The sequence below is a fragment of the Bos javanicus genome, chromosome 4 (genome assembly GCF_032452875.1).
Source record: "Bos javanicus breed banteng chromosome 4, ARS-OSU_banteng_1.0, whole genome shotgun sequence".
NCBI classification, from domain to species: Eukaryota; Metazoa; Chordata; class Mammalia; order Artiodactyla; family Bovidae; genus Bos; species Bos javanicus.
Window position 1 is genome coordinate 99,075,665 of NC_083871.1, and position 24,653 is coordinate 99,100,317.

At 39.5% G+C, this 24,653-nt stretch overlaps 1 protein-coding gene across 9 annotated transcripts in view; it reads left to right on the forward strand.

The window, feature by feature from the left end:
- Positions 1–24,653, forward strand: part of CALD1 (caldesmon 1) — a 231,529-nt gene that overhangs the window by 42,399 nt on the left and 164,477 nt on the right. Inside the window, exon 2 of one of the 9 annotated variants that reach the window (XM_061414768.1) lies at positions 23,958–24,028. The exons of the other annotated variants lie outside the window; for them this stretch is intronic. The gene's annotated coding sequence lies outside the window, so the exon portion shown is untranslated. The remainder of the gene's footprint in view (positions 1–23,957; positions 24,029–24,653) is intronic. 9 annotated transcript variants of the gene reach the window in all.

Sequence of the window (24,653 nt, forward strand, 5' to 3'; positions counted from 1 at the left end):
TGAATATGACTAGAGCAGCTAGGCATGTTGTGGACTCTTCCTGGTGGATCACGTTCAGCACTCAATTCTGTGGCTTTTTTTCCCCTCTATTATTTATTTACTTATTTATTTGGCTGCTCCGTGTCTTAGCTGCCCAGAGATGGAACCCCAGACCCCCTGCATTGGAAGCACAGATTCTTAGCCACTGGACCTCCAGGGAAGTCCCTCAATGCTATGGCTTTTTCTCCAGGTAGTGCAGGCATGATACTGATGCCACAGCACTTGCCCCTCGCTGATCTTCTTCTATTTTTGTTGTTGTTGTTGTTGTTTCTTCTCCCATTGAGATTTATTTGGTTGAAAATGTTCTATAGCTGTTGGGTAGGAGTCGGACATGACTGAGTGACTTCCCTTTCACTTTTCACTTTCATGCACTGGAGAAGGAAATGGCAACCCACTCCAGTGTTCTTGCCTGGAGAATCCCAGGGACGGTGGAGCCTGGTGGGCTGCCATCTATGGGGTCGCACAGAGTCGAACACGACTGAAGTGACTTAGCAGCAGCAGCAGCAGCCATATGCTTTAGCCATGAAGTCCTTATGTCTCTCTTGCTTAGATATATCTTCTTTAAAATATTGATGATAATAAAATGAAAACTCAATTTTCAAACACTCTGCAGGGTAAGTATAATATACAGTTATGGCAATGACGGAATGGAAATATCTAGCCAAGGAGCTCTCTAGTGCCCCTAAGATTGGATACAGAGATTATATCAGCCAGCCTGGAACTGCTGACCCACCTGTGCTTGAATAAATAGGAAATGAAAAGTATAGAGGTTTGAGAATTTTTTATATGTCATAGCTTTCCATATTTCTGCTTTTAGTTATGCTGTTAAAACAGTCTTACCATTGGGAATAGTTTGCTAATTCTTTTTTCTGACAGCATGTGCAATGAGTTTAAGTTTTTGCTATCTTGGTTCTTATGGTTTGTGGGTACCTCAGATTCCAAGTGGGTGGTCTCACCAAAAAGTGGCCCTGGTGCCTGCTTCATGTCTACAGCTGATAACCTGTGTGGCTTTGAACAGACTTCTATGCCTCAGGCTTCCTGATTATAAAACTCACAATAGTCTTTTTCCTTCTCTGTAAACCCAGGTAGGGAGCAGTGAGATCTGAAACATAAAGGCACTTTATGTAGTAAAGTATCTTTAGGACATAGTTTTCCTTTTTTTTTTGAAATATGAAGACTTTTTCTAGTTGGTTTTCTGGAAAGATATAAGTCATATTGAATACATTCTTAAAGAAAACTCTCTAGATTCTAAGTTCAGCATTTGAAGTTTCCAAAAATTATGCTGTGCCTGACAGCTTCTGCTTTCTCTTTCTGGAAGTAAGCTGCCCCACCCCTGGTTCAGCCTTTCCTTCTCTTCCCTCCACCCGCCCCCCCACCACCCCCGCCTTTTTTTTTCCTTTTTAAGGCTTCTTGGACAAGCACATTCCTTTATATCCTTGCCCTAAAAAGCAGTATTGACCAGCATCTTGTTTGGAGACAATCTGAAACACCAAGGTGCTGAAAAAGGGTAGTTAAGACAAACTACCATCCAATCTGAGCTTTTTCTCTACTGTAGTCAGAAAAGATTTTTTACAAGCTTTTCTGAAACCAAACCACAAAGCGAACAGTCGCAGATCTTAGAATCTTGTCACCCTCCGATTCGTTAAAATTGTCTTCATCAGCATTTAAATTTCTAACACATGAGATCACATATATGAAAGTGCTGTGCTTTGTAATGTCTGTGATTATAGTATCTATAGCCAAATATGTTAAAGTTTAAAAACGCTCTAGGAACCTAACAAGAAGAGTAGAAGAAAAGCAAGTTTGACCCAAGCAAGAGTGCTCAGGCCAAGCTTGCACAAGCAGTCCTATGGGTGGGTCATACTGTTTATTATTTTTAAACTAAAATTTTATTTTAGAATAATAATTTGTAGATTTATAGAAGAGTTGCAAGGACATTACAGAGTTCTCATATACCCACACCCGATATCCTCTGTTGTTAACATCGCTGTGCACAAGTGTCACAGCAAATGAAACATTATCTGTAACATCATTATTAACAAAACTCCATAATGGCTCAGATGGTAAAGAATCTGCCTGAAACGCCGGAGACCCAGGTTTGATCCCTGGGTCAGGAAAATCCCCTGGAGAAGGGAATGGCTACCCATTCCAGTCATTCTTGCCTGGAGAATCCCATGGACAGAGGAGCCTGGTAGGCTACATAGTCCAAGGTGTTGCAAAGAGTCGGACATGACTAAGCAACCGACACTTTCACTTTCATACTTTATTTGGATCACCTTAGATTTTGCCTAGTATTCTTGGCTTAATTTTTAAGCCCCTTAAAACAGAATTGTGCTTTACATAGTAAAAGTTTTATATGTACATCATTAGAGATATGGATGGAATATTATTGCATGTATGAAGATTGTGTAATCCCCTGAGGACTTTCCACCTGAAATACACAAATACTCCTCTGGATTCTGGTTTGTCTCCCTTGAGGCTGATGGCAGATTCCTCAGCCTGCTCTGCCTTGATGCCAGATTCTGGAACGTTCTTGCTGCTTTACTGAGATGGGTCATCCGAAACAAATGGTAACATCCAGCAACACCTCTCACTATCACTTTACAGTTTTAAGCAGAAGTACTAGAGTGACAGGGTTTATTTACCTGGATGTTCAACTCCTGACACTCTGCTCTGAAACTGCATCCTATCAGTTATTTGTAAGAGCTTCAACACTAACAAAGGCAAGAAAGATGATCCGTGATCCCCCAGACCTTGAAATCTATAGGTTTTAGCCAATTTAAAAACACCACAATTTATATAAAAAAAAAACCCTATTACTAAAACATAAATTATGGAGGGACTTGCCTTATACAAGTTATCTCAGTAAAAGTCTTCCTTATACTGAGCTTCCAAACTTTCTCTTAAATATGAGTTAGCAGTAGATAATAGCGGAAAGAGTCCATTTAATTCTGCCTTTGAGCCACTTGATGATGTCAGGCAGGTGACTCAACCTTTTGGTTGTGAGTTTTTGTAATGAAGAGGGTATACTAGATGTGGTCTCTCTTAGCTCTAATGCCCTGTGGATCATTGGCTTTATGACTTCCCCTCAAAAGGCTTGTTATTGTCCTTTCTATCAGGGTTACCTCTCTAATGTTGTACTTTTATTGGCAAATCATCTTAAAGGGAGAATAACAGCTAATTTGGGCAACCCTGGTGGCTTAGCAGTAAAGAATCTGCCTGCAATGCAGGAGACTTCTAGGAGATACAGGTTCAGTCCTGGGGTTGAGAGGATCCCTTGGAGAAGGAAATGGCAACCCACTCCAGTATTCTTGCCTGGGAAATCCCACGGACAGAGAACCGTGGCAGGCTACAATCCTTGGGGTCGCAAAGATCAGACATAGCCGAGCGAGTAAACAACAACAACAAAAAGCTAAATTAGGTCACACAGTCATTAGAAATCAGTTGCATTCAAGGTATCCAGGCTTTCTTTTTTGTTTTTTTATGACGGTTTGTTTTAAAGTAGATTTTGTGTGGAGATGTAACACATGCAATGAAAACAATAAAAATGAAAATATATATTAATGAGGAAGGTATCCTCTTGTTATAGTCATATCAAAAAAATTAATTGAAGGAATCTACAAATCAGTGAGTGAAAGTGATAGTCTTGACTCAAAGATTGTCCTTAAAACCTCCTGATAAGAACATTATCATCACTGAGTTTGTTATCTATGTATAAATAAAGCTGGTAAGAGACACCTTCCATAAAGGAAACGATTGAACTGACTCTCAGATAGGAAGACATCAAAGTCAAGGAAGAGAGTAAAAGCTAAAGCCATGGAGTGGAAATGGTTACTGGGTTTAGCCATCTGCTTTGGTCTTTCCTGTTCCACATGTAGCTATACAGTTTACATAAAAATATCTCTCCAGAGGATCAGAAAGAACAGATTTATGGAACCAGATGTGAGTTAGCATTTGTACAGGTGTGGCTCTGCAGCTGAAAGAACATGTTGTACCAGGGATGGAGTTTCTTATTATGTAATCAATATAAATTACCTCTAGACTTTTACAGAGGTTGATAAAGCAAACATGTGTCATTTGGACTGGCCTTCTGATATATAAAGAGAACCTGCTCTACTTGGGGCACAACGTGAAAAAATGCACCATTTAGTATTTATGAAAGACTTGGTAGCAAATGCCATCACAGTGATCAGGCAAAGTCGTTACAGTTTGCACCCAGAGGGAATAGCTGGTGAATAGATGGAAATGGTATATATGTGTTTTTCTTCATCAGGAAAGACAAGGAACAGGTCATAAATATTTATGACATTTTTCAGCATCTGATAGTAAAGGGCCAAGAGAATGAAAATGATTAGAGGACTGGGGAAAAGAAAAATAGAACATGAGAAAAGATGAAAAAATTAAACTAAAGAGGCAAATATCCTGTTTAAATGATACATAAAGTCAGGACTATTAATAAAAATTAACTTGGTAAATCACAGAGCACTTTAACAATTACACAGAAAAAGAGGATTTGAAAATTCTAGACAGTGAGAATAAAAATTTTGATGGCTAATTAACTTTGGTCACTAGATTAACACAAATGTTTTGATTCTTTAAAAAACTGGGTGCTTTTATGTTAGATTATCTAATGAAACAAAAATGAATATTCTGACACTTCTCATTTACTTAAAGCTTTTTTGATTGAGTTTAACTGTATTTTTCAAATATCTTATATACTTATTAATTTTTTTAGTTTTTTAATCTGGTAATTACTAAGAGAGCTGTGATTGTGAATTTGTCTACTTCTACTTGTAAAATTTGTCATTACTATGGTTCACATGTTTTAAGGCTCTGTTATTGATACATGTATGTTCGTGATTTTTAAATCTTTCTGATGGAGTATTCCTTTCATCATTAATTCACCTTAAATTCTACTTTGCCTGCTATTAATATTGCTACAATGCCTTTCTTTCTATAGTTATTTACTTAATAAATTTTAAACCTTTCACATCAGTATTTCTATGTGAAATAAAAATTAAAAACACTTAACAAATAAAAATAAAGTGGCTCTTTCATAAATGGCATATAGACAAATTCTAAATATCCTCAAAGATTTTTATCATTCGATGTATAAGCCCGTTTGTTATGATTCATGATCTATAGGATGTTTGAAAATTCTGAAAACATAGGATGAACTTAATTTTTTTTAAAGACATGTATTTATTGGCTGTGATAGGTCTTCACTGCAACCCCAGGCTTTCTCTATTTGCAGCAAGTAGAGTCTGCTCTTCACTGGGGTGCACAGGCTTCTCCTTGCAGTGGCTTCTCTTGTTGCCAAGCACAGCCTCTAGGTGCCGGCTTCAGTGGTTGCAGCACACAGGCTCTGGAGTTACGGCTCTCGGGCTGTTGCTCTGCGGCAATTAGCATCAAACTAGTATCTCTTGCATTGCAAGAGGGAGTCTTAACCACTGGACCACCAGGGAAGCCCTCAGACTTTATTTTAAATAGTAAATTAGCTACATTCTAACATAATTTGCTCAATATATTTTTCTTCAAGCTTCAGAAAACATTTCAAGTGAAGTGTCTCTAAATTTAAAGCAATGGGACCAATTATTAATCTAAAAAAAAAAAAAAGACAGTATATACACTATTTTCCTTGAGTTTCCAGAATTGTTAGACCTTATGTGGTGTGTATATTATATAAGACATATTGCACATATTATTTGAAAATGGAACTAACCTGCAGTATAAGCATGCAAAATCCTTATCTGCTGTAGTCCCTGGGATTCTCCAGGCAAGAATACTAGAGTGGGTTGCCATTTCCTCCTCCAATGCATGAAACTAAAAAGTAAAAGTGAAGTTGCTCAGTTGTGTCCGACTTGTAGCCACCCCATGGACTGCAGCCTACCAGGCTCACTCTGTCCATGGGATTTTCCAAGCAAGAGTACTGGAGTGGGGTGCTACTGCCTTCTCCAATAGAAAGTTAACAGGTAATCTCTAATACTAATAAGACTACAAAAATCCAAAATCCAGTTTGATATTGGTGTAAGAATGAACAAACAGATCTATGAGACAGAAGAGAAACTACTGTCAGAAATAGACATCATATTCCCCATTTTTCTAATATTATTACTGTATAAATATTGCTCCTGGCTGACCACATAGTATATATTAATACTATTATTAATTTTTATTTCTTGTATTACTACCTTCCTTCTCCCAACTCTCATAATTTAATAGTTACTCTGTTTCTTTTACCTGCTTACCTTTCTATCATTAATGCAAACATCAAACTCTTTTCAGTACAGTCAAATACATCAGGTAAATTGACTTTTTTTTTTTTCTTTAAAGGTATCCTTTTTGGAAACTGCTTAGAATTTTTCTAGGTTTGTTGCACAGCTAGCTGTTCTAAATCTTTACTTCACAGTCATCTTAGGAATTTCCTTCCTAGGATTGAAAGGAATTTCCTTTGCATGTGGGTTGAAATTTGAATCCTGTTCCCTGATTCCCATTCTTTCTCTTTCTTTAATACCCTGATTTGATGGAGAAGATCATCTAGGATCTTGCTGAACATGGGCCCCAGTCAGGAAGATGCTCTGGAGAAGGGAATGGCTACCCACTCCAGTAGTCTTGCTTGGGGAATTCCATGGACAGAGGAAGCTGGCGGGCTACAGACCGTGGGGTTTCAAAGCAACTAACATGACTAAGCAACTAACACTTTCACTTTTCAAAAAACAGTCATGATGGTCGGAAAAGCTAGTTCTTACTCCTATTTATGTTTTTCCATGCTCAACTTCTTAAACAGAGATGATTCTCCTAATGGGAGAAATATAAACCTTGCACCTTGAGAATCATGAAGAATATGAGATCTGGAGACGTCTAATTGCATACATATTTAGACATTAACCCAACTATAGAAAATTCTTTCTGTGATAGAATCACTGGTTTATTAAGAAGTCTCAAATCACTTGGTGTATAAAGACAACATGGTTTTATGGGTTTGTTTTTTTTTCTTATTAGTACCTTTAACTGTTCTGTTTCAAACTTCCTTTTATCATAGAGTACAGGAGTCCCTTAAATACATCTCCACCCAGCATCCAAACTCAAGAAAGATAAATGTTTATTTTAAAATTTCAATCTCATCTCTTATTTGATTCAAAGTTCTGCTCCCACCTCTACTCCCAGGATAGTCTAGTGGCTTAGAGTTGCATGGCTGAGGCTCTTCAAAAACTCCCCCTGTCCCTCCTTCATCAAGGTGAATAACTGGAATTCTGGAGGGTTGGGAGAGGAGAGAAGGAGGAAGAGGTCTCTACTGGACTTCCACAGTACTGGTTGTTGTAAAAAGACCTACTCTAATTTGCCTGGCTCTTTATGGTCAATGTCAGTAGTCTCTAATTATCAGATGAAGTCACTGCTTCCTCCCAGATAACCTGCCAGATAACCAGGTATGTTACAATGGAAACAAGGCTCAGAAACTAAGTTCTGCACACATGCAAACATTCATTAGCCGGTAGGCACAAAAACAACTAGAAAATCTGTTCTGTAGACTTGGAGAAGCTCTCGCTTTGTCCTTTTAGTTGCTCTGAAAAACACCTTTTACAAAAGGTTTACTCCCTGGCAAGTATTACAATATTCTGATGACAGCATCAATTTCCCTTCTAGCCAGGTCCAAATTTTTAAATGGGCATATTTGAAGCCCAAATAGGATCCTAGAGTTATGGCACTTCTCCAATGCAGGGCTTGCCAGATTCTTAATCGCTATACACACTAGGATGAGATGCATGAACAAGTCTTTCTAGGCAAATCAATCATATATATTGACCCCCCCCCCACTCATTTGCCAAATGAAAAGCTATTTCTGCATCCTTTATGCTAATTTATAGGCTTCTTAGGTATGTATTTAGATCGTGGTATTTGGGGCTTCCCTTGTGGCTCAGCTGGTAAAGAATTTGCCTGCAATTTGGGAGACCTGGGTTCTATCCCTGGGTTAGGAAGAGCCCCTGGAGAAGGGAACGACTACCCACTCCAGTATTCTGGTCTGGAGAATTCCATGGACTGTATAGTCCATGGGGTCACAGAGAGTTGGACTTTCACTTTCACTTTCAGTGGTATTTTAAACATCAGTCTTATACACTTTGTGGAGTGTATATTCCTAACTAGAGTCCTTCATATACTAATTAACAGAAGTTCCTAGCATACAGGTTAGAGTTAATTTACACACACATGCATTTGTTGTTGTTCATTGCTCAGTCATGTCTGACTCTTCGAGACCCCATAGACTGCAGCACACCAGGCTTCTCTGTCCTTCCCATCTCCCAGAGTTTGCTCAAACTCATATCCATTGAGTCGATGATGCCATCCAACCATTTCATCTTCTGTTGTCCCCTTCTCCTCCTGCCTTCAGCCTTTCCCAGCATCAGGGTCTTTTCCAACGAGTCAGTTCTTCGCATCAGGTGGCCAAAGTACTGGAGCTTCAGCTTCAGCTCCAGTTCTTCCAATGAATATTGAGGGTTGATTTCCTTTAGGATTGACGGGTTTGATCTCCTTGCTGTCCAAGGGACTCTCAAGAGTCTTCTCCAGCACTGCAGTTTGAAGGCATCGGTTCTTTGGCACTCAGCCTTTTTTATTCTCCAGCTCTCACACACATGTATAAATTACATTAAATACACTGAAGTATTTAAAAATAAAATTTCAACAGTGTAACATTGGTCATAACTCTGAACTAACTCTTTGAAAACCAGTAATGAGGAACGCATTCCAGAGGGATGAAAAGAAAAGTAGGTAAAGAGTCTAGGGTGGTAAGAAAATAGTACAACTAGGGGAAAGACTAACTTATAAAAAAATCTATGTTTACAAAGGAAATGATAGTAAATCCATGAGGCTAAAATCCATGAGGATAATATATTCCTCCAAGCTTTCCACTTTCAAGCTAAAATTACCAATATGATTTATATATAATGAGTCCATACTAAGTCACTTCAGTCATGTACAGCTCTTTGAGACCCTCTGGACTGTACTGCACTAGGCTCCTCTGACCATGGAATTCTCCATGCAAGAATACTAGAGCGGATCGCCACGCCCACCTCCAGTGGATCTTCGGCACCCAGGGTTTGAACCCGTGTTTCTTATGTCTGCTGCATTGGCCGGCAGGTTCTTTACCACTAGCACCACATGGGAAGGCCCTTATGTATAATAATGGGGGTGCAAATAATATTCTTGCTACCAATCATGCTGCTAGCCTTTGACTGACATTGCTAATTAAATGTAGCATTCTTTCTCATGGCTTCAGAATTCTTTTCAATGCAGTATTCTAGGCAGCTGAAGCTGATAGATTAGAACTGACAGACAAGTGAGAACCTGGTGTAGGACAAAAGTCACAGGGTCTGTACAGTATATAAGACCTATAAGTAAAATTTTGAAAACCCCTTCAAATTTTAATTTCCTCATCTGTAAAAAAAAAAAAAAAAAAAGGCATGGCTGGAAGTTGTAAGAACTAAATGAAATAATATAAATAACTTAGCACAGAGCCTGTAGAAGTTCAATACATATTAGTTCCCTCCTCTTGTAACCTTAATTTTTTTTTTATGAAGATGATATATGTTACTTTCAGCTCATGTCTTTTCTATGAGAACAACACTTCATCTGGAACAAAATGTACATTCGACGCGGTACAGTTGTCTATATTTTGACTGTCAGTTTTAGTCATGTCTGTCATTGTTTGTTTTCCAACATGAAAAGAAAGGTTTAGGATAGTAGTCACATTGGAAAACAAAGACAATAAGATTAAAATTCCCTCAAATCAGCTTTGGAGCCACAAAAATATTAATGCCTTGGAGCTTACTCACAATTTCAAGAGGCTGTGAGCCAACATCTTGCTTTGTATCATAGAGGTGATGAGAACATATTTTCATTGCTAGAAAAAAAATTAAGCTATACAGACAGAAATGGGACATGAGAGCCAAATTCCACAAGAACACCCTCAAGTTTAAAGATTTTTTTCCCCCATAATTTGACAAAGTTTAGAAAACCAAAGACTATACACTTTTAAAGGATTCTTGGATAGCTTACAGATATAGTAAGGTCACCAAAACACTTAGCAGATATTGAATTTTAATAAAAGTACTTAAATTGATTAATATTAGTCTCAGAAATAGCATAAACTTAAAAATCAGAAATGCTTACTACAGTGAACATATTGTGACTAGTTGCCAATTGTCTAATTAACCCAACTGGCCTAATCCTCCATTTTAAAGGAATAGAGAGATCCTGCCTGTGTGAAGAGAATCAAATGGTTGGAGATGGCAAATCATCCAGTGAATTATCCTCTGCTGTCTTAAGCAGTGTTTTCTAGATTTTTCCAGTTTCTGACACACCTCTGAATTGCCAGATTATGCCTGATGAGGGTCTAGTCTCCCTTTCTCTGATTGGTTATAATTACCATGATTTATTTATAAGAATATGCACTATGAACACACTGTTGGTAGGATTTTTGTGTGTTGTTTTTCCAGTCATCAATATATTCTTGTATAGCACCATAAGTCAAAAGTGCCCTCTGCAATGGCTCCATGGAGTGAGAGTTACAGTCTACAACTGATGATCTGGCCATTGAGAGGACCAAACCATTGACTTCTTCATTCATGCTCCTCTTTGTGGTGGCGGAAGTTCGTCTCTTTACCCATACCCAAGTGTATGCCAGTTTTTTAATTGGGTAGCAGTTTAATGAAACCCAGAGTTTATCTGTGAGGTTTGCTCAGGTTGTCATCTGTTCTCAACCTTTGTATTCTCAGTCTGAGTATAGCTCCCATTCCCTTCCAGCTGACAGTGCGGCTGCTAGGTGTGTGTGGGCAAGACTCTTGGCCTCTCCTGGACCAAGGAGGAATGACTAACCACCCAGGCTACATACATAATTTTCCAGAAACATGTCTATCAACACAAGCCATCAGCTAAGAAGAATGTTTCTTGGTCCGCGGGTCCTTTTGCATTCGCTCTCTGCAATTGAAAGTCAGTAATCCATAGTTCGGCTCATGTACCACCACCCTCTTCTTGTCCCAGTCAGACTGGATGGAGAAGTTTCCCACAGTTTAAACCTCTGTGTATTACATCTGACCAAAAGAGTTTACCATTCTTTTCTCTCCATTCCACCATTAGGCAGGAACAATTTTCATTGATCTTTGTATATCCTGCCCTCAATTCAACTGTAAATTACAACTTCAAGTCCAAAGTAGAGGATCAACAAATGCTGAATTGAATTCAGTTAATTGAAGACAGGAATGTTCACTGACACGATTGATACTTCTGGTATTATTCTGCCTCCCTGGGGACTCATAACTGGGGAGAAGGGTTGCCAAGTACAATCAGAATTGGCTGGAGAGTTTTTTCAAACTATCCAGGCTGATAGTGTGAATTGCGCTACTCAGGACATTCTGAAATTATCCTCACCCGTTCCCCCACCAACCCTCATCCTGGTTGAGAACCTTCAGAGAAGGCTGTCTAAGATTCACCATTCAGAACCTTCTATTTACTCCTATTCATTTTAATGAAAATTTCATAAAACTACCCATAGCTGTGTTTCCATCACATTTGACGTTTAATTGACTGATAGCTTAGGCGTGGTGGAAATGCTTAGCTAGATTATCTTAAGTTACATTTAAACAAAACTATTTACAAAAGATCTACTTCTTGGATGGGCTATTTTTAATGTTTCCTAAACAAGTTATTGTAGGTGGGCCAATTTCCCTCTTTGCTTGTCACTTTAGAAGCCCATGTGGACATGTTCTATCCCCGATCTGGTTCTCTCACCCCACTGGCTACAGAGTAGTGGGTTCTTGTTTGAAAGGGTCAAAACATTCAGAATCTGACATCCAAAGTATGTGCTCTTTTCCCTTTTTTTTTCCTTCTGGAGTCAAAACCCCTGAAGTATAAATCCTTTTTAAATGAAGAAAACAGTGCCAAAAGGAATGAAACATTTTTGGTCCCTCTCCAAAACAGAGAGATAGCACTGAAACAGGAAGTGGATGATTTAAATATCCACTCGGCATCTTGGCAACATATTTATGTTTGAGGGACTTAAGGTTAAAAGGTTTTAGTCTGGCCTGGGAACACTCTATCTTCCCTTAGGGTTTGGAGCTTTGGGGAAAACTTTTAAGCACTTATCAAATATTCGCAATTAGCCATTTTTTTTTCCGAGACCAGACTGTTACTAAGAATGTCACAGGACTGTGCTCCTGATACGTAGCATGCCACCATTACTCTCCTGCTTCTTATGATTATCCCTTTAGCCATCTAGGCTGGTATGGTATTTTCTATAAAGAAAGAAGAATGCAGTCTCCAGTTCTGCTTCTCCCAAACCTGGAACTACACAGAAGGACTGAACAAGCAGAATACAAAATTGGGGTTCAATTGACTGTGTATCCCAGGGGCCACTGAAGGGCTCTATCCTCCAGGAAAATTTCCCTCTCCCCTATCTAAGCTCTTCAGTCTCTATACCTCTCTGCTCTCACAGCACCACCTGTCCATACCATTATCATTTATTTTCTTTCTCTCTTTTTCTTTTTTCATTCTTTCCTTCTTCCTTCTCTTCTTCTGCTTCTCTTTCATTTCTCTTCTTTCTTCCAGTTTATCCCCATTCTTTCAGGTAATGCCTTGTGGACCATTTGTTGAACTTGGGATTCTATTCTGTGTAAATCAGGAAGCAATTAGAAAGTTTTAAGCAAAAGAGTAATGTGAATTGACTTAGCATTTACACCTGACTCCTGTGTTGAGAACAGACTGGCGTGGGGAGAGTGGAGGAGGTGGGGAAGCTGATGGAGCTCAAAGAGAATGATGGCTTGAGTTAGAGTGGCAGTGATGGAGACAATGAAAAGTGATCAGCTTCTAGATATTTATTTTGAACATAGAGCCATCATGATTTGCTAATGAATTGAAAAGTGAAAGAGACACAGACAGTAAGTGGTATTCTGGAGCCAGCTCATTAGAGCTCATGAGAACCAATAGCTAAATTTTTAGGAATTTTGTAAGCCAGTTGTTAAACACAAACTGTATTACAAATTAATTATATAAACTTCTAATTAAAAGTTGTATTAAAACAAAGGTAATGAATACTAAAAAAAAAAAAAGCCTCATCATTTCCTAGTTATTTTACTACATTTTACAATTACCTAAGCTCTTGAAGTTATTTACATCTTTGGTTATCTGTATGGTAGGAATATTACATGATAGAGAGCGAGTATGCATCTCTTTGCAACTTAGTGTTCAGTTATGTGATCTTTGCCACTAGAAATGCATAACGTGGGAGTATTTATACAGGAAAAGTTGGACCTTCTCCTACTGCCCACCCTGTTACAAAACTTCTTACATGTTTACCAGAAAATCATTGGAAAAAAGCAGTCAAAAATGAGCTCAAGGATTTTGGTTTAAAAAATTGGAAGAAAGGAATTTTCATTTACCAAGTTCAGGAAAAATGAAGACGTTGGGGGTTGGAAATCCATAGTTTGGTTTTGAACATTTTGAATTTAACATAACGACTATTCATCTGATTGGAATTATTAAATAGGGTGTTGGATATACAAATCTGGGGTTCAGGGGAGAGGTCCTGGGTGAAGATAATGTTTTTGAGAGTCATCAGCATTTTCATGATATTTAATGCCAAGTGACAAGATGTGATCAGGGAAGTGAGTTAGATAGAGAAACACAATCTTAGGACAATTTCCAGGGTCCTCCAACTTTTAAAGATCAGAATGAAGGCCAGGAACCATCCCAGGAGACCAAGAATGGCTAATGGAAGTAGAAAGAGAACCACGAGGGTGTGATGTGCTAGAAACCAAGGGAAGAAAAGACTTCCAAAGAGAGGAAGTGACCATGTCAAATGCTAATAGGCCAAGTGAAACAACGATCATTGGATTTAGCAACGTAGAAGTACTGATGACTCTGAAAGAAAAGTGGATAAAAAGCCTGATTGGTATGGATTTCAAGAGAAAATGGGAGGAAAACAGGAACTGTGAGTAAAGGCAACTCCTTCCAGATTTTTAAAAAATAATTTTATTTTTGTGTTTTTTCATGTGTTTATTTTTGGCTGTTCTGTGTCTCGTTGCTACACTCGGGCTTTTCCCTAGTTGAGGGGAGCTGGGGCTACTCTTTAATTGCAATGCTCAGGCTTCTCACTGTGGTGGCTTTTATTGTTGCGAAGCTTGGCCTCTAGGGCTCACAGGCATCCTTAGTTGTGGCTTCTGGACTCTAGAGCACAGGCTCAATAGTTGTAGTGCACGGGCTTAGTTGCTCCATGGCATGTGGGGTCTTTCTGGATCAGGGATGGAATCTGTGTCTCCTGCATTAGCAGGTGGATTCTTTACCACTGACCCACCTGGAAGCCTCAGAATTTTTATTGACAATGGAGCGGAGGATTATAATAGTTTTTGAAGTGTCACATGAGTTTAATAAAAGTTCTCTTTTCTTAATTGAAGATGAGATATATTTAGGCATGTTTGATGGTTGAAATAATTTGGTGGAGAAAGAAATATTGATGATGCAGAAGAGAAGTAGCAGTTGCTAAAACAATGCCCTTGGGAAGGATTCAGCTATAGGCAGATTGGGAAATATGGTGGTGGGAACCTGTGAAGTTTCCATCTGATTTCCTCCATTTTCTCAGTGAAACAGAAAGCAATTTTATCAGCTAAGCTGGTAAGGGAAGAGGAGATTTTGGAAGTTTTAAGAGAAGAGAGGATGTTTAGACTCAGGAAACATAGAACTTTCAGGTAGCACTAAGGATCCACTCAACCTTAGTAGTAATGAATTTTAAGTAAAACCAGTCAGCTTAGCTGTGAGTTTCCTCCAGCTGGGTGCAGCTGCCTGCCTGCTACATGGAAAGAATTGTTTAGAGCAATGAATCATGGGGGTATCATCTGGGAAAGGAGGTGGGTGGCTGAGATATGTTGGAGAACAAGATCACTGGAGGAGAGGAGCTCAAGGAACTAGGAGGCCAGGTATTAGAAGGATCACGTACATGAAATTTGGAATCACTGAGAATTTTGGCAGGTATCATGTTGAAAAGAGTTACAACCAGGAGCTAAAATCTTCTAGAAATGAAGGGGAGTAATGCAGAAATCAGTAAATTACTGTAACAAGAAGGAGTAATGGGTAGTATTTTTAGGGAGAAATGAGGGATGAAAAATGCCAAAGAGGAGAAAGGATACCTCCTCCACCCTCAAGCTCTGTGATACACGGGTGTGGATGACAGAAGGACTGTAAATTGTAAAGGGATATATGAAGCATGAAATTGAAGGGAATAACTGAAGAGTTTGTGATATGGGATCTTGGTTGATGATGGATTCTGAGTTCTAGAGAAAGCAGGTAGGGGGATGTTATGGGATCAGAACAGGAGATGCATAGAGCCAGCTGGACTTGGACTGTGGGTCATGTGGGAGGATCTGACGGTCTTGGGAGCCGTGCAGAATGTAGGGCATGTTATAGTCAGTCCTGATGGTCTCATATGCAGACTGCGATAGTAAGTCTGGGACTGTTGCTGAGAAGAGAGGGATTTCTTTCCAGGAACATGCAGAACTCTGGGGCTTCTTTTCCAAGCCAACTTAGTGATCAGTAGAGGCTTGTGAAGGGGTTGTTTACTAGGATTGCTAAAACTCTACAGGCCACCTTTACTCCTGCATAATATCTGTCCCTTCTTTCTAGCCCTTAGCTCACCAAGATTTGATACTGTTTTACTTCACAGTCCTCTGAAACACTAGAAGTTCATGCCTGTGTCTGTGTCCCTAGTCCTAGCATTCTCCTGTAATACACTCAGGAATATGAACAAGTGAATGAACAAATAAGGATTTGAGTGAATGGTAAATCTTTAAAGATCTACTGTTGGAAAAAAACAAATCAGCAAAGTGAGAAGCAGCTTCTGCTCCCACCCAAGATCTTTCCTCAACAGACTTCTCCCTCCTGAATCTTTTGAACTCACTAGACTTGTTGACTCCTACTGGCAATCTTAGCCAAGCCCTTCACACTCTGTCTTTCTGACTGGACTGCGTCATCCTCTGTAAACAGGTATAACTCCAGTAAATGAAGGGCTTCCCAGGTGGCGCTAGTGGTAAAGAACCCGCCTGCCAGTGCAGGAGACACGAGAGACATGGGTTCGATCCCTGGGTCGGAAAGGTCCCTGGAGAAGGAAATGGCAACCCACTCCAGTACTCTTGCCTGGAGAATCCCATGGACAGAGGAGCCTGGTGGACTACAGTCCGTGGAGTCACAAATAGCTGGACATGACTGAAGTGGCTTAGCACACAGCCAGAACATGAATCTGGTGACCAAGCCCCAATTCTCCTGATCCTGACCTACCTCACTGCTTGCCAGATTCTGAGAGAGGGCTTTGAGCACAAGTTTTGCCCCTTTCACTGGTGTGTTTAGGATGATCTGGTAAGCTACCTGGCCTCACTTTTGTGGCCCTCGAGAGCAGTATCGGGAACTTGCCTGGTGGTCCAGTGGTTAAGAGTCCACCTTGCAATGCAGGGATGCAGGTTCGATCCCTGGATGAGGAACTAAGATCCTACGTGCCACAGGGCAGCTAAGCCAGCACGCCACAACTAGTAAGTCCATGTGCTGCAACAAAAGATCCCACATGACACAATGCATTTCAATATAAATTGAATTTATATTGAATATAAATAGAATTAATATAAAACAAATATAAAATGAATTTCAGCTAAAATTCAATATAGCCAAATAAAATGTTTTTTAAAAAGCAATATCCAGCTGCATCCCCTCAAGCCAGAGCAAACATTGCTTATGATTGCTCTTCGTCCTTTAGTATACTTAGTCAATGGTGCCATCTTGTTTTGTAAGGAAATAGTAATTCTAATTAGTTTCAGGAGGCTTAGACTTGAGACCTCTTTAGGGAATAAGATGGGTGGGTTTGGGACTTTGATGTGGCTGATACTAACCTGAAATTTACTTATAAAATTTAAATTCTGCATTTAGAATTGTTTTTCTGAGAATGATATTTACTTTCAATTAACCATATTTCTTGTCACACTGTGGTGAACCCTAAGATGATTACAGATAAGGGCAAAGTCAGGGACTTAGAGATTGTTAGAAACTGGATGGATGAAAGCTACATGATCAGACATATAACCATAGAGAACAGGGTAAAATAGTATGTAGTTAAATGATAGAAGGCAGGGGTCAGATCCAGCCAGAACAGGAGAAAGAGTTTAAATGGAAGTCATCATGATCTAGTAAGACCACTCGGAGGAGATGGGGTTTCATCTGGGCCTTAAAGATCAAGCAGGAGTAAGACAGAGACAAAAATATGTCATATGGAGATATTTATATTAAAGCACAATAATACAGACATTATTGTAAGACTTTCTGGAGAATTCACTGACCTGATGGCAGTGAAAGGTGAATGTACAGGAGTAATGAAAGGTAAAGTTGAGTCCACAGCAGCAGCTATGAAATGGCCTCTCAGCTCTTCAGCTGTTGGGGGTATAATTGCTCGATGCCTCAGCAGCTGCACTTTAAAGTCTGTGCTCTTGCTGAAACCACAGATCCCATGGAATCTTGCCAGGAATATTAAAGGAGGCTTGTTCCTGGGAGATGTGGGACTCCTCTGGTGGGCAACTTGGTTTTGAGGACTACCCTAGGTCTTGACTGACTTCTTTTTTAAGATTGAGGGTTGGGGGAAGGACCATTTTTAAAGTCTTTATTGAATTTGTTACAATATTGTTTCTGCTTTATGTTTTGGTTTTTTGGCCACAAGCACGTGGGATCTTAGCTCTCTGACCAGGGATTGAATCCACATCCTCTGCATTGGAAGGTGAAATCTTAACTACTGGACTGCCAGGGAAGTCCTTGCTTGACTTTCTCAGACCTGCTCTCTAATCAAAAATTATTCCTACTACCCACCTTCCTTCTCTCCCTTCTTCACAGAGCTGAGCCCTGCATCCCACTCTGTGTTTCTCTCAGCTTCTCCTAGTTCTTCACAATCACCAGCAGTGTTCCTCCAGTCAGCTGCTCTGATTTGTACCAGCTCATGCTGGGTCATCAATGTTGTACCCTAGTCATTGGTCTGGAGGAGTGACCAAACTAATGGTTTCTTATGATTTTTTAAGGTCGAGGGAATGTTTAGAGCTATGCAAGATGGATTCCTAACCACTGGACCATCAGGGAAGTCCCCTAAACTCTTAAATATTTTGGAGTAGCCTTTAAAATGCAAACTAAATATAATTAATCAAGTTCCACTTTCTCTAGCATATTAAAATTACTAATTGGAATCTCCAAATTAATAGGTAAAGTTTAGAGAGTAAGGACACTTTGGGCATTGATCATATGAACAATGTTTTCTGCCAACTACAAGTAAAGACAATTTCATTGGTTCCAGTGCAGGTCACATTTCATTGACAATCCCATGGCTTCAGTAGGTGAGGTTTTACTGAATCAGACAGCATAATAATGAAATTAATGATGAAATCCCTAATGAAATCTGTTTTCTTCCTGGCTTTAACGCAGTCCCAGAGTTTTATTTTGACTTCTAGAAGCTGACAGGGTCTAGGGTTTTGACTAAGCTGAACAACTTTACTGAAGCAGTTGGACTGAGAAATCTGATGTTTGAACCAAATGCATGGAAAGAATGAAAGTAGAGATCAAATGTGTGTTAGTTACTTGTGTGTGCGTGCGTGTTCCACCTCTTCAGTCATGTCCAACTCTTTGAAACCCTATGGACTGCAGCCCACCAGGCTCCTCTGTCCATGGAACTCTCCAGGCAAGGATACTAGAGTAGGCAGCCATTCTCTTCTCCAGGGGATCTTCCCAACCCAAGGATCGAACTTGGGTCTCCTGCATTGCAGGCAGATTCTTTACCATCTGAGCTACTTGGGAAGCCCGAATACTTTACACTATTAATATATGACATTCTCAAAAGGTTGTTTTTTATCAAATAAAGCATTTAAAAAATCTTTCCTCTAAAAAAAGTCTATTAAAAAGTCAAGTGGTATATATTCCTTTCGTGAAATATCAGTTTCTTAAGAATCTTCCTATTAATTGCAGTTATGTTAACCAGGGTCATTGAGTTGTGAATCCATCTAGTCTTCTCTTGACCAGATCTAGAACACTAGTTTTGCCCATTGCTTTCTGTTTTTCTCCAAGCCTAGCTAAGGGTTTGGTAATTTAGTTCAGTTAGGTACTTTCCTTCCGGTTGCAATCTTCCTTCAGTCCTAATATTTTATTTTTCTGGAAAAGTGCAAGAGCTTATATGCACAAATATAGACTATAGAGTTTTAAAATAAAGCAAAATGTTATATCAAATCAAGTGTAACAGCATCTGGTTATATGTGTATATCAAATCAGCAACTGTGTTCCCAGAAAAATTAGATGAGGTTGAGGAACAGAAGGATCCTACCATCACCTTCAGACTAAGAATCTCACAGCTTATCAATTAACAACATTTTATTGAAGGAAATTACTGGAGTTCTTGCATCTTCCAGTTAGTAATTTTCATATGCTAGAGAAAGTGGAACTTGACTAATTATATTTAGCTTGCATTTTAAAGGCTACTCCAAATTATTTAAAAGAGTTTAGGGGACTTCCCTGATGGTCCAGTGGTTAGGAATCCATCTTGCAATGCAGAGGACATAGGTTTGATCCCTGGTTGGGGAACTAAGATCCCACATAGCCTGGAAGCAACTAAGCCCACAAGCCACAACTTCTGAGCTCGAGCATGGCAACCAAAGATCCCGCATGCTGCAACCAAGACCCAAGGCAGCCAAATTAATAAATAAATAAATTTCAAAATAAATAAGTTTAGGATATCTTTCTTAGATCAGGTGTACAGTCACAGCAACAAAACCATTCCTAAACAGTCTCTATTCAGCCATTCTAAGCCGGCTGTGGGCTGTTTTGTATATGCTGTGCTTAGTTGCTTGGTTGTGTCCAACTCTTTGCGACCCCATGGACAGTAGCCCACCAGGCCATACTGGAGTGGGTTCAATGAGTTTGGAAGATTTATGTTTATGTTACTGCTTTGACTGAACTGGCATTTTAGAAGACTTTTGGAATCTCCAAATTAATAGGTAAAGTTTAGAGAGTAAGGACACTTTGGGCACTGATCATATGATCAACGTTTTCTGCCAAATACAAGTAAAGACACTTTCATTGGTGGCAGAGCAGGTCGCATTTCACTGACAATCCCATGGCTTTAGTAGGTGAGGTTTTACTGAATCAGATGGTAGAACAGTGAAATTAATGATGAAATCCCTGATGAAATCTGTTTTCTTCCTGGCTTTAAAAATAATCATTTTATCTGTTGTTTTTGAAACAGTGGCTATTAGAGGTGTTAATTCATTGAGTTGGATTATTTATTGTAGAGAATGTTAATGTTATAACCAGAGCAGTGAACTGCTGTTTACATTTTCTAGGAAATGGTGATTGTTTGGGTTTTATTTTTATTTTCATTTTTTATCACTAGTCTTATGTATGGTCAAAACTGTCAAGAGTGTACCTTAGGAGGAGTGTAAGGTAGACAAGCTTGCTGTCTACAGGACTATGTCCAAGGAAGAGTTCCATTTAACAAACAGTTATAGTCTCAACAGACACTTTCCTTCAGAAAGGGCTATTTTCTTTGTGCTTTTTGACCACTGACATTTATTTTCATTTTTTAACTTTCTATTTTGAAATAATTATAGATTTGCAGGAAGTTACAAAAATAGTACACAGAGGTCCTTAAGAACCCTTCACTCAGTTTTCCCCAGTGGCAATATCTTATATAACTACAGGACACTATCAAAACCCAAGATTCAACTTTGGTACAACCCACAGATCTCATTCATGTAGGAAGGACTTTTTAAAACAAGAAATAATTCATAACAACCACATTCGTCTTCTAAAACCTGACCTTCTTACAGGGAAGAACCTGAGTGTTGCTTATTGAGCACTTCTCCACACTTTTCAGAGACAAACTCACTTGGAACTGAACTTTTTAAAAAAATTATATTTCTTCTAAAAGATTATCTTCACAAAGTACAGCATGTTGAGGACAGAACAAAGTTATTGTTTCCTATCATTCAGTATACAAAAGCTAAATGGAAAAACCATATGGGAAGGTAGAAATCAGTTTGCACAAAGCACTTAGAAAGCTGAATGAGGCAGGAATTCTCTTACTTGCTCCATTATATAAGAAGCCTTTCAAGACAGAGGATATTGTTTTTTATTTCCCCATATAGGATTTGCCTGAAAAGTCACAGGTGTGTGGCAGCAAGATAGGAATTTTCAAACAATAGTTTTCCTCAGAGTAACCTTCAACTCACTGAGCTATAACCTTTTCTTAATGAAACCATGGAGTTTTCCCTTTTCCCCTTTTTCTTAGTTAAGTGTTTTCAAGTTTGATCCATATATACACAATATATGTATATTAGTGACTTAGCACAACTCTTGTAGGAGGAGGCAAGTCACACACACACAAGTTGTTTTGTGTTGCTGGTTTTTTCATGGTGTACTTAAACTGGGCTTCCCAGGTGGCCCTAGAGATAAAGAACCCACCGGCCAGTGCAGGAGGCATAAGAGACACAGGTTTGATCTCTGGGTTGGGAAGATCCCCTGCAGAAGGGAATGGCAACCCACTCCAGTACTCTTGCCTGGAAAATCCCATGCACAGAGGAGCCTGGCAGACTACAGTCCATAGGTTCGCCAAGAGTCATGCACGACTGAAGTGACTTAGCATGCACGCACACACTTAAGCTGTTTTGAATGCAAACACCCAAATATTCTGAGGTGAGAACAGCTCTTTACTTGTCACAGTTTTTATTAGCAACAAGATATTATTGAGGTGTAAGTGACTTACCTCTCTGTATGTTTAAGGCATACAGCATGAAGGTTTGATTTTCATATGTAGATTGTGAAATGATTACCACAATAAGTTGAGCTAACATTCATCTTTTCTTATAGATAACATAGAAAGAAGAAAAGAATAAAGGGAAAACAATTTCTCTTTGTGGTGAGAACTTACAGGATTTCCTCTCTTAACTTCCTATCAATATATATCATACAGCAGTGTTAGCTATGTTGTATTCCTCAGTTCAGTTGCTCAGTCGTGTCTGACTCTTTGTGACCCCATGAATCACAGCACCCCAGGCCTCCCTGTCCATCACCAACTCCTGGAGTTCACCCAAACTCATGTCCATTGAGTCGGTGATGCCATCCAGCCATCTCATCCTCTGTCGTCCCCTTCTCCTCCTGCCCCCAATCCCTCCCAGCATCAGAGTCTTTTCCAATGAGTCAGCTCTTCACATGAGGTGGCCAAAGTACTGGAGTTTCAGCTTTAGCATCATCCCTTCCAAAGAACACACAGGACTGATCTCCTTTAGAATGGACTGGTTGGATCTCCTTGCAGTCCAAGGGATTCTCAAGAGTCTTCTCCAATACCACAGTCCAAAAGCATCAATTCTTCGGCGCTCAGCTTTCTTAACAGTCCAACTTTCACATCCATACATGACCACTGGAAAAACTATAGCCTTGACTAGACGGACCTTTGTTGGCAAAGTAATGTCTCTGCTTTTGAATATGCTATCTAGGTTGGTCATAACTTTCCTTCCAAGGAGTAAGTGTCTTTTAATATCATGGCTGCAATCACCATCTGCAGTGATTTTGGAGCCCCAAAATATAAAGTCTGACACTGTTTCCACTGTTTCCCCATCTCTTTCCCCATCTGTTTCCTATGAAGTGATGGGACAGGATGTCATGATCTTCGTTTTCTGAATGTTGAGCTTTAAGCCAACTTTTTCACTCTTCTCTTTGACTTTCATCAAGAGGCTTTTTAGTTCCTCTTCACTTTCTGCCATAAGGGTGGTGCCATCTGCATATCTGAGGTTATTGATATTTCTCCCAGCAACCTTGATTCCAGCTTGTGCTTCTTCCAGCCCAGCGTTTCTCATGATGTACTCTGCATATAAGTTAAATAAGCAGGGTGACAATATACCACCTTGATGTACTCCTTTGTATTCCTAGTACTTACTTATTTTTTAACTAGAAGTTATTAGCAATGAATTTAGTTTTGTGGGATAAGGATGGAACACTATAAATACAGAAGGACTACCTTAAGGTCAGTAATAAACCTGATACCATCTAGAATAGATCCAAGACTGGTTTGAAGTTTCAGCTAGAATTTCATGCAGCATACTTTTTGCATCTTAAGTCTTAACGCTGGTTGATAAAAGGAAAAGTAAACTGCTTTCTGATAACCAATTATCACAGAAGGCTTTCTGCTCAAAACATAGATGTATTTTATTCTTGGGTTCCTCTGTTTTTGAAGGGTTCAGTGTTTATTGGAGGAAGGTTTATGTCAATTATCTAATCAGAAGCAGACCCCAGGCTCTGCCAGAGATATTTTGGAATGTACAATCTACTTCAAAGGAAGGTTCCATGTCTCTGTACCCAGATGAACCCAATTTTTCATAGTGAAGACCAAGGTAATTAGATTTTCTTTTTCAGAGCAAAAATTATTTTTAGGTTGAATTTAATGGGTCATATTTCTCTGCTCAGTAAATCTTACAATTATCACTCCTCTCTGGAAAATGTAACTGGATGATCCACCACTGTGCCAGAGCTTCTGTGGGTCACCACGGAAGCAGGACGGATGGCAGCCACGCTCCAGGAAGCCCCTGGATGCAGTGTGAGGCTGGTGTCTATGACACTCTCCAAGATCGAAACCAAGCCATCGACTGATGGCAGTAGTCCACATGCCAACATTTTTGTTTGTTTGGAATGGAAAACTTTAGGAGGAAAAAGACAGGAGACTGGATGCCAGGAGTATGTGGTAGAGACTTTAACCATGTTCAGTCACTGGAGAAAATCTGAACTGACCACTCTAAAGAGGGCCTTTCTTTGAAAGGAAAGGCAGTAAGTCCAGATCTAAATTCTAGACATATGTCTTCTTCTCCTCTCTCCTCTATAAGCTCTTCTGATACTGTACAAAGCAAGAGGAACTGAGGACAAGGAATCTGACCAGACGGAAGAGTGACCCCAGGTGAGGCCCAGGAGAAAGAACCAAGGCCCTAGCATGGAGAATACACTTGAGGCACAAATGACTTTCTCTGGGAAATTAAAAAAGATTCTCCATGCTATTGCGCACCCTCTTACTCCATCTAAGCTGAGACCTTAAGTCTCAGCTTAGATGTCACTTCCTCAGGAAAGCTTAACAGACTCGTGTTTGGCTAATTGCCTTCTCTGTGCTCTGACAACACACAATTCTTCCTCTATAGCAAGATTATCATACTGCATTGTGATATTTGATTTATATGTACCAAAGCCTTTGACTGTGTGGATCACAATAAACTGGAAAATTCTGAAAGAGATGGGAACACCAGACCACCTGACCTGCTTCTTGAGAAACCTGTATGCAGGTCAGGAAGCAACAGTTAGAATTGGACATGGAACAACAGACTGGTTCCAAATAGGGAAAGGAGTTCGTCAAGGCTGTATATTGTCACCCTGCTTATTTAACTTCTATGCAGAGTACTTCATGAGAAACGCTGGGCTGGAAGAAGCAGAAGCTGGAATCAAGATTGCCGGGAGAAATATCAATAACCTCAGATATGCAGATGACACCACCCTTATGGCAGAAAGTGAAGAGGAACTAAAAAGCCTCTTGA